Genomic DNA, 11,351 nt, shown 5'->3' with positions numbered 1-11,351 from the left:
CAAGACAAAAGCAAAGCATGAGACAAAGTGAGCAGAGGCCAAGAAAGAAGCTTTACTATAGAAGTAGGAGTGAATCTGCAAAGATGAAGTGGACAAAACATGGCTTCTCACCCAAATGGAATATCACGATGGCTCCTCTTTTGCTGAACTCATCCAGAGGGACAGACCTAAATCTGGTGATTCCCTCCTCTCCTGTACCATGCATCTGCTTTCCTAAGAAAATTGTGTCTGCTCCCTTAATCAGTTTCTCAAGAGTTTGTTTATCTCTATCCACTTTTTAAAAAAGCTATTAAAAAAGATAAATGTGGTTACCATTTCATTACTCATCTATGTGCTTCATTACTCAAACGCAGTAGAGAAATGGTAATAAAGGGATGTGTGTATGAGAGACAGAGCCAGAGAGAGACTAAAATATTGAGGGAAAGAGAGAGACAGAAGAGAGAGAGAGAGAGAGAGAGAGAGAGAGAGAGAGAGAGAGAGAGAGAGAGAGAGAGAGAGAGAGAGAGAGAGAGAGAGAAAGAGAGAGAGAGAGAGATTTCAATTACAAAATATATTTTATGGGAGCAGTTTCTCCGGGAGGGGGCTCAGAGGTATAGGCAAGAGAATTATTATTTTTTTTCTCTAGCTTTTTTTTTTAAATTTTTAAACATTATTTTATTTGGTCGTTTCCATACATTATTCACTGGAAACAAAGATCATTTTCTTTTCCTCCCCTTCCCCCCCTCCCCCACCTTTCCCTCTCCCATAGCCGACGCACAATTCCACTGGTTATCACATGTGTTCTTGACTCGAACCCATTTCCCTGTTGTTGGAATTTGCATTATAGTGTTCATTTGGCAAGAGAATTATTGATTCCTACTTTATAACTTTCCAGAACAAGGTGAGAAATTTGGACCTGGTCCTTTCTAAACAAATGAGTAAATGTCTTTCTTTGGGGAGTTGTTCTGAGACTAATATGAGAGATGAGTTCTTGGAATTTTCTCTTCCTGTTATTTTCTCCCCCAACTCGCAGTCTGTAAAATGGGAGCTAAGTGACAGCAAAGGAAAACCATTCTTGGGTGAAGGAATCAAAAGATGGAGTGATCTTTACTCCATTGCTGGGAGTTAGGTATTATTATTATCACCATTTTATAAATGAGGAAACTGAGGCAAACAGAAGTTAAGTTACTTGCCCAGGGTCTCACATATAGTAAGTTTTTGAGGTAACATTTGAATTCAGGTCTTCTGACTCCAGACTTGGTGTTCTTTCTGCTGTGACACATAGTTGTCTAGTGATACACCCCCCCCCCCATACCTCTTCTATACAGGGATGAGGGCAGAGAAGAAGAGATGTTTATATTCTCCCTCCATCCATTCTCTTATTCTTCTACCCTCCCCAGTCTGTTCACTAAAGATCTGATTATGGACTAATTCTGGGGCAAGGTGAGAAGCAGGTTTACAGTAGAGGTTACAAAGCAGTCCTTAGGAGTAGAAGACTAAGGGGAAAGGAAAGGAGACAAAAAGAATATTTAGTAGTATCAGGGAGGAAGGAGAATCTTTATGGCTCTGATCCTCCTCTGCTTCAACATGTGCAGGTTAGCTTTCATTTGGAAGGAATAAAGAAAGCATCCAGAGAAAGAACACCCAGATTGTGAAGAGATTCAAGCTCTTACCTCATGAAGATGGATTGAAGGAACAGGAGAAATTTATTTTGGAGAAGAAAAAATTTAGAGGATACATACTAACTGTGTTTTTATTTGAAGGACCATGATGTTCAAAGGGATGAGACTTGTGCTGTTTGATCTCATAAGGCAGCACCAAAGGTAGTGGGCAGAAATTACAAAGATGCAAATTTAGGCTTAAGGTCATAACAACTTTCTAATGATTCAATCTGTCCAACATAGAACAGGCTGCCTCTAGTGGTGGTGGGTTACTTACTCCATGTTGTTCAGTCAATTCAGCCATGTCCAACTCTTTGTGATCTGATGACACCAGCCATGCCTAGTATAAAGAGAGGCTCCCTAGAACCCAGGTGACACTTCACCCAAACTAGCCCAACTGACTTCTTTGAGAGTGACCACTAAGTTCCTCCAGAAAAATTTCCTTTTTCCTCTACCTCTTCCGTGCCCTTGATGGGTAGGTAAATCCTTTGCTCACCACATCTTCTGTTTATAACACTTCTTTAACTTCCACACAGAGCTGTGCTTATATACAAATCTATAAATAACTTTAAAAATTAGCTGGGCTGTTCTGATGCCTCTTTTGTGTCAGGACAAGTCTTAAACTGAAGACATCTATCTGTCCTATAGCACATATACACTATTACCTTATATGCTTTTGTTGCAGTCAAAGTCCTTTTACCTACATCTGGAGAAATGTGGGTATGAGCTGTAGTATGATGATTCCAAACATAAATAAAAACACAAACATACACACATATACCAACAATTCTCTCTCTGCTTCTCTCTCTGTCTCTGTTTTTGTCTCTGTCTCTGTCTCTGTCTGTCTCTCTCTCTCAACAATGAATCGACATGAGATCTGATTTTCAGGGGAGTACTGAATATTGAATTTGGTCTATATAAATCCTCATCATAGATTGAATTTCCATGTGTTATAGAAACATAATTTGTTTTACCATCATAAAATAAATTTGGTGTAATGGAAGTTAAACTAGAAAAATATATAAATAAAAACATTGTAACTCATTTTATCATAATAAAGGAATTTTGGTCTAATGAAGTTAAAAGAGACCTAAGTTTGAATCTTACTTTTGACACTAACTAAACGTGTTACTATGGGTATTTCATCACTTCTCTGAATCTTGTTTTCTTCTTCCATTAAATTGGGATGATAATTTCCCCTTTCATTTGTCAGGTTCAGATAAAATACTGATTGTATATAGAAGGAAAGGAAAAAAAAATGTTAAGTACCCACTATATGTTAGCCATTATTCTAAGTGCTTTATAAATAGTTCATTTGAGAGCTTTGCAAACTTCAAATGCTATATAAATAACACCAATTGCAAAGGACTTATTTGTATAAAAATATGTATAGCAGCTTTTTTGTGATAACAAAGAATTAGAAATTAAGAGGATGTTCATCTGAGCAAGTTGTGGTATATGATAGTAAAGGAACATTATTGTGCTATAAGAAATGATGTACAGGATGATTTTGGAAAAACCTGGAAAGACTTAAATGAACTGATGCAGAGTGATGTGAGCAGAACCAGAAAACAATATACATAGTAACAGCAATATTGCTTGCTAGACAAATATGAATAATTTAGTTATTCTCAGTCAGTGTTCCAAGACAATCCCAATGACTCATGATGAAAAATATTGATCCTCCTCCAGCAAAAGAACTGATACAGTTTGAATGCAGACCAAAATGTACTATTTTTCATTTTCTTCTCTTTATGTTCAGAATCTCTTCCACAAAATGACTAATATGGAAAAATGTTTTACATGATTACAAATGTAAAATCTGTATCAGATTTCTTACCATCTCAATTACAGGGGAGGGAACAGAGGGTGGAATGAAGGGAGAGAATTTGGAACTCAACATTAAAAACAATTGTTAAAAATGGTCTCTTTACATATAATTGGGGGAAAATAAATATAGTAAAATCAATAAATAATACCAATTATTATGTTTTGAATAATAAAATGATGAGAATTACTCAGATGATCTAAACTACTATTCATCATTTCTCAAAATTTGTTTCCTTGAAACCATATTCCTTCTTTAAAATTTAATTGTCTGATAACCTGTAACACTAAGAACTTAGCATTCCTTATACACACTTTAAGGGTTCTCTATGAAGGCTGAGCAGGTCAGTCTCTTGGGAAATGTAAGTTTTGCTTTATCTTTAGGGTAAATGACAGAGAGGTATAAGGGTGAAGAAAAAGAAATTAGGTGGTGAGAGGTAAACTTGCATTTAAATATAGAAGAACTTCAGGAGTAGAAACATTTCAACCTAAAACGCTTACAAATATAAAACTGAATTTTGGGAGGCTTTTTTTGTCTGCTTACAAAGATGAATTATTTTTTAAATTTATTACAGATTTCTTTAAAGTTCAAGCATAAACACATATGACCATGTAATACTGAACTGATCATATAAGTTATTTTAGCAGCTACTGAAATGAAATAATTGAGTTGTTTCAAATGATTTCTTACCTCTACTTTAATGCTTTTCACATCAAAGATTCCCACATATGGGGAAAACAAAGATATTAGAAGCCACTAATTAAAAGAAATGGGGGAGGGTTTTAATGTATTCCACTTGGATATATAGTAAGTAATACATATGGATAACATAGAACCCTGACCCTAGGTTTAGGAGATTTGTGTTTTAGTTTTGTTTTGGACACTTGCTAGCAGTGTGACCCTGGCTTTAGTTTTCTCATCTGTCTAATAGTGATAAAACTATTCACACTGTTCACCTCCCAAGGTTATTTCAAGAAAATTAATCACCAAGCATATCAAGGACTTACTATGTGTGAGGCACTGTGCCAAATACTGAAGATACAAAGATGAAAATGAAATAATCTTTGCTCTCAAAATGCTTACATGGGAGGTAGTGATGGGGAAAGGGAGGGGTGGGACAAAGAAAATATCTTTCTGAGAGGAAGTTCTTTGTAAACCAAAGAAACTAAACACATGCAAATAGCTATTATTGTCAACCTGGAAAACTAGCAAGCAACTAGGTTGTACAGTGGTTAAAGTTCAGGTCTAGGAGTCAGGAAAATCTGAGTTTTAATCCTTGCTCAGACAGTTACTTCACTGTGTGATTCTGGGCAAATTCTTTAACCTCTCTTTGCCTCAGCTTCTTTTTAAGATAAATGGGAATAATAATAGCACTTCCTTCATGGGGCTGTTGGGAGGATCAACTTAGTTAATGAAAGAAAAGCACCTTGCAAACCTTAAAGTAATACATAAACATTGTGATGGTGGTGATGCTATATGACAGGCGTTATTCCAGAGGCATGGGCGATCATTCCAGGGAGGGAGGTATCTTAGCTTTAACTTGGGGAGGGAGGTAAATGTGAGGCATAAGTTCAAGTGAAGGTATGGATAAAACTTATATTTAAGTTTTGGAGATTTGAAACAAACACAAAGAGGAGAAAGAAGGAAGATCAAAGAAAGGAGTGCACACCATATGAGAACTAACTTTCAGTTGAGAATGTTTATTTAGCCTAGAGAAGATAGGAGAGAGGGGTTATAAAAGCTGTCTGTAAGTATCTGAAGGCCTCTCATGTGGAAGAGGGAACAGACATTTTCTGTTTGGCTGCAAAATCAGAAGCAATTGGTGGAAGTTGGGGAAAAAAAGGAAATTTTGGCTTGCCATCAGAGAAAACTTCCTAAACATTAAGACCTGTCCATAAGTAGATTGAGCTGCCTGGAGAGGTAGTGGAGTCACTCTGACTAAATGATTATTATTTGAAAGTGTTGTAGAAGGAAATATTATTGGGGGTAAGAATAGGACTAGATGGCTTCTGAAATCCTTTCCAAATCTGAGATTTGTAGAAGAGAATTAGTGGATTCTCTTGGCTGGGCACGGGAATGGGAAAGAGGCAGAGTAACTTGATGGTAGTGTAGAAGAGTATTGCCAAGAGGATGGATCATCAGGGAAAGCAGCAAGATGTCACTGTTTTCTAGTGTGAGGTGATGAGGAAATGGAAAGGAATAGTAGATGTGGGAAGAGAGAGCAAACCCATTGTGAAAACTGAATAGACAAGATTTGGTAAATGATTTGATAGGGGAGATAAAATAATCATGAGTTAAAGATGACTCTAAGAGGTGATAGTTTAATCAATCAGTAAGTCAATAAATATATATTAATCTCCTGCTGAATGCCAAGCACTCTGTGCTGGGTCTACATATTTAAAAGAAGAAGAAAAGAAAAGAAAAAAAGGACAGTCTCTGCTTGTAAGGAATTTACTATCTAATGGAAGAAGAAAAAATGCAAAAGGAAGCTGAACAGAGGGAGATGGGAAAGAAGCATGGTGAAAAATGCAGAGAAGTCTCAGAGTAGTATAGCCAGATAAGAAATGGTATGTTCTGAGGAGAGCTCTCTCTTTGAATCTAGGATTGGAGTTTGTGGCCATACCCCCCAAGAAAGTAATGATGATTCCAAGAGGTGATAGTTGGAACTATAATGGTAGATCAGCTTTCAAGGGAGATGGATATCAGGAAAGAAGAACAGAAAACAACAAGCAAATCATTTGACTTTGGGCAACTCGTAGACCTCAGTTTCCTTATCTGTTAATTAAGGGGGTTGGACTAGGTGAACCTGGCGTCTAAAACTATGATCATATGATCTATCCATCTATAAGAATCATAGAATCACAGAATTTTAGAAGAGGTCCTAAAAATCAAGCATTACACCTTGTCATTTCAAAAAATAGAGTTTAGCAGGGTCAATAAAGAGTATGAGGAATCACTGAAGATAGAAGAAGAGGAATCAGAGAAATAAGAGGTTAATGAGAAGAATATAGTGTCTCATAAATCAGGGGAAGATTCAGGGAAGAAAATGCCATATTTCATAGTTGTTTTAAAGGAATATCTAGCATTTTCAGACAGGATTAGTTAGAAGACTTTTGTACAGTCCCTGCAAGACTGATTCCAATTTTTAAAATTCTAACTTGAAGAATCTCATGCATAAGCTTCATATACAACAGGCGGTGGAATTAAAAACAAAGAATATAGTTTCAGAAAGGGAGATTAGAGATTTCTTGGTGGTGTATTCTCTCATATTTCTGGATTTCATTTCTTTTCAGCACAAACTTTTGTAGCAAAATTACCGGAAATGTTTGCTTCTTTTTCATTAAGGAAATTATTAACAATTAATTATTAACAAAGAATTAATCTTTATTTGGTTTCTTGCCCCAATTGAGACCAGAGCTACATTCTTTCTGAACATTTCTTGGAAATACTGAAGAACTAATGTTCTTTCTTTCCATGTTTCCTAGGTCCTCACCTGGTTCCCTTACCCATAGCAATTGAAAGTTGAGAGACATGTCTAGTAGAGCATCCTATTATCTCTTTAGTGCTGTTCTACTCAACATTTTTTTTATCACAGTCAAAGTGAAAGGGGCAATAAAAAGTGAAAGTGAAAGCTTAGGTGGCATGTGTGTCAAACTAGTAGATGACAGGAAATTTGGAGGAAATAGGGAATAAGCATTTATGGAATAAGTGCTTTACAACTATTACCTTGTTTGATCCTCATAATAATCCCGGGGAGTAGGTGCTATTATAATCTCTATTTTACATTTGAGGAAACTGAGGCAGACAGAGGTTAAGCCACTGGCCTCCGGTCATACAACTAGGAAGTACCTGAGGCTGGATTTGAACTCAAGTCTTCCTTATACCACCAGGCCTAGAGTTCTATCCATTGTGCTTCCTAGCTAACACATTAGAGAAACAGAGTTGGGATCCCTAAAGAATGTAATGATAGAGGAAATCCAAAATCATGAAATGATATAAGAAAAACTGTGAAATCTTTTATTTAGTTTCAGAAGACCTACCACACAAGTTCATACGTGGAAAAGAGTTCTTGTGAAAAGGAACTGGGGATTTTAGCAGATTGTGGGTTACAAATTATGTGTGTCATCATTTAATATGGCAGCCAAGATATCATTCAGATCTTAGTCTGCACGTTTAGAAGCATGATGTTTAAAATGAGAGAAATTTTGGTTCTATTATACCCTTTCTTGGTTAAATGTTCCTTGAGTGTATTAAATTCAGATTTTTACACCATAATTTAAGAATAATGGGGAAAGGAACCTGCCTTACTATTGTCCAGATACTGTTCCATTTTTTTAATTTAAAATTTTTTTGTAATTTATTGATTTATTTACAGATTACATGTAATAACAAATTTTGACATAGATTTTTCCAAAGTTACATGATCCAAACTGTGTCCCTCCCTCCCTCCCTCTTCCTGGATTTGGCAAGCAATTTGATCTGGGTTATATGTGTATTATTATGCAAAACATTTCCATATTGTTCATTTTTGTAAGTGAATAATCATATAAAATCCAAATCCTAAAACAAAAACCTAAATAAACAAATGAAAAAAATTGTATGATTTCATCTGCATTCTCCAACAGTTCTTTCTCTAGAGGTAGAAAGCACTCTTTGCCAGACACTGTTCTGATCACTTTACAAATATTATCCCATTTGTTCTCATTTGACAGAGGGGGGACCATAATGGCTATCTTCAAGTGTTTGTCATGAAAACAGATTCAACATCTTCTGGTTGACTCCAGATACCAGAAATGAGAATAGATGGAAGATTAAGTGAGACAGGTTTTAATTCCACAGAAGTCACCTTTCTAATAATTAGAACTGTCTAAAAATGAACTGGGTTTCCTTAATAGGTAGTGAGTTCCCTATCAATGGAGGTCTAAAAGTGGAGTCTGGATAACTACTTGTAGAAAAGATTCTTGCTCGTGGAGAAGTTGAAAGAGATGCTGGCTGAAATCCTTTCCAACTCTCAGATTCGGTGCTTCTCTGATTTCATCTTGTGCTGGTCTCCCCTTGGATTGACTACTTCATCTCTCTCTTGTTTTTCATTTTCTAAATTCTCTTCTCAGACATCCTTCTCTGTCCACACTTCCCTGTCTCTGGCCACCACCTCCAGCTCCTTGCTCCTTACCCACAGCCTCTTGTTCTGTTTCTTGTCAGTCAGTGTCTTGCCTAATATGAACTTACATGGGCAAGTACCAACATTTACATTAAACACACATAAAATGATTTTGGCTTATAGCCAATGGGTGTATACATGATACATCTATATAGGAAAAGGGGGTGTGTGTGATTTATCACAGGACATCATTGGTGATCTTAGAGAAAAAAATTTTAGTGACATATTGGGTCTAAAGGGATATTACCAGAAAGAGAGGGATAAGTGGATAGGGAGGCTGGAAATAGAGGCAGCTTTTTCTTTTTTTAAACTTACTTTTATTTCTTTTCAATTACACATAGAAAAAAATTTTGACAATTATTTTTTGACCTTTTGTGATTTAGATTCTTTACTTCCCCCATCTCCCACATGCTAAGGAAGTAAATTATCTGATATAGATTATATGTATTTTCATTCAATACATATTTCCATATTACTCATGCTGTGACAGAAGATATATATCATGATATAATAAAAAGCACACAAAGGAAATGAATTGAAAAATGGCATGTTTTCATCTGCAATCAGATTCTAACTAATCAGTTCCTTTTTTGGCTCTGGACATCATTTTTATCATGGGTCTTCTGGGGGTAATCTTGGGACTTTGTTTTGCTCGTAATAATTTAGTCCTTCCCGGTAGATCATGATATAAAAATTCTGTGCACACTGTCCTCCCGATTCTGTTAACTTCATTTTGCATCAGTTTATATAAATCTTTCCAGATTTTTCAAAATTCAACTTGTTCATCATTTCTTATGGCTCAATAGTATTCTGTTACAACCACATACCCATTCCCCAGTTGATGGACATCAAAGAATTGTTTTCCAATTCTTTGCCACTACAAAAAGAGCTAAAGGAAGTAGATATTGATGACATATTTTAAAAGCTTGGGGAAGCAACATAGTAGAATTCTTGGAATGGAGTAGCTGGATCAAGAGAAAGTTTGTTGGAATTTGAGAGTAGAGAATATTCATGCATTTTGTAAGGAAAAAGAAAAACAGTAAAATTGTAATGATAGATGTTGGAGAAGAAATGAGATAAACGTGGAAGCAAGTATCCTCAGGCAAGAAAATATCAAAGAATAAATGTGACAAGAATAAATTTTGTGAAGAGATGAGACAGTTCTCCCTCTCAACTTCAGGAAAGGATGGCAGAATAGATTTAGAGATAGGATCAAATTTAATGATTCTGTTTTTTTCATCCTTGCAATTTAATTGTCTTTCTGATCAATTCTGGGTTGTTTTTAGTCTCACCAATAAGGAAAACTTTTGCTGAAACCTTCTAAATCTTGAAACTCTCCTGTGTAAAGCAGACTACTGCAATATATATTTTTAAAAATGGGTCCTGAACTCACCCTAATTCTTCATCCTAATTCTTGAAATGGTTCAATGGATTCACCACCCAGGGCAGAAAGTGGGTTGAGGACTTTGGTTTCTGACTTGATCCTTAAGTATTCATGTGAATTCTGCTTAGATTGGCAGCAACCCTTGAACGAACAATTTTGTGAAGAAATGGACAGTAAAGATCATGTTATTCCTGTTGTTTCCATGACGACGGACATGCTTCATGGAATATATCCATCATGCATATACTCTTCAACCATCTGGTTTCTAAGTCCTTGGTGAAAACCCTCTAGGAATGAAGTGTAGGTAAACTTTAATCAGTTTTATAATTACTGTACTCCTTGCAGAAATCATTTAACTTGGTGTTGCAGCTGCTTCCACACAAGACCCAGAGGTCTTATTAGGATTTTATGGCTACTTTTAAGGAGCGGGGTAAGAATCATTATTGTACTTTCTCCGCAGATGCCACTGTTTCTGTTTGGGGTTCTGAGACGAGGCTGTGGTGACATCACGTGAAGACGGAGAAAAGGTCAAAGTTATTTTTTCCAACTGACTCTGTCAAATATAAAAATTAACCATACTGCGAGCTGGGTTTTATGTATTGGTAATGTATGTTTATGTTAGAGTTTCTGTCAAAACAGGGATTAAAGATAAATGTAGCTAATTAAAAGAACATTTGCTTCGCGCTCCTGGTAATAGATCCCTCATTGTGAGGTCTCGAGGTGTATGGCTTTCTTTAAGAATGAAGGCAATTTATGTTATGGAAGCTGCACATTAGAGGGGAGTGTGATTCTGATTTTGAGGAAAATAAAATATGAGTCTGAGAACAACCCGGTGAGAGCTTTAAGGAAATACGAGAAGTTATGAATAGGTAGAGTTTGTAGTCTAGAGTGAATAGCCCTGGTGTACTTCCTATATTTTAGGAAACCAAAGAAACCTTTCCCAGCACGGTCTCTGATGCCAGCTTGCTAGTTCAGAGGGAACATATCTAAACGGGCACTGGATAAGTCAACGTGTTCCCAACAAGAACTTTGCAGTTTAAAAGAATAAAACAAAACATCCCAATTCAGGATCAAACAAAAATCTGACTAGATTCACCCATGCAGCTATACCCACAGGATTAATGTTCCACATTTCTGATATCTGTGTTTTCCTCAGAATTCCCTTAGTGTGGAAAAAGGAGGAAAAACAAAAAGGGAATGCTTCAAGTTTCTATCATCTTTCCATTTTGCCAGCGTGTTAATCATGTAGTTATTAGTAATTCTCTTTATTTCCCTTTTATTAGTGGTAACTTCACCTTGTTCATCTTTTTTTTTTAAATTTTCATCATTTGAATTCCT

The sequence above is a fragment of the Monodelphis domestica genome, chromosome 3 (assembly GCF_027887165.1).
Source record: "Monodelphis domestica isolate mMonDom1 chromosome 3, mMonDom1.pri, whole genome shotgun sequence".
In the NCBI taxonomy this organism is placed as follows: domain Eukaryota; kingdom Metazoa; phylum Chordata; class Mammalia; order Didelphimorphia; family Didelphidae; genus Monodelphis; species Monodelphis domestica.
The sequence above is the reverse complement of the archived record's forward strand: the minus strand, read 5'-3'. Positions refer to the sequence as shown.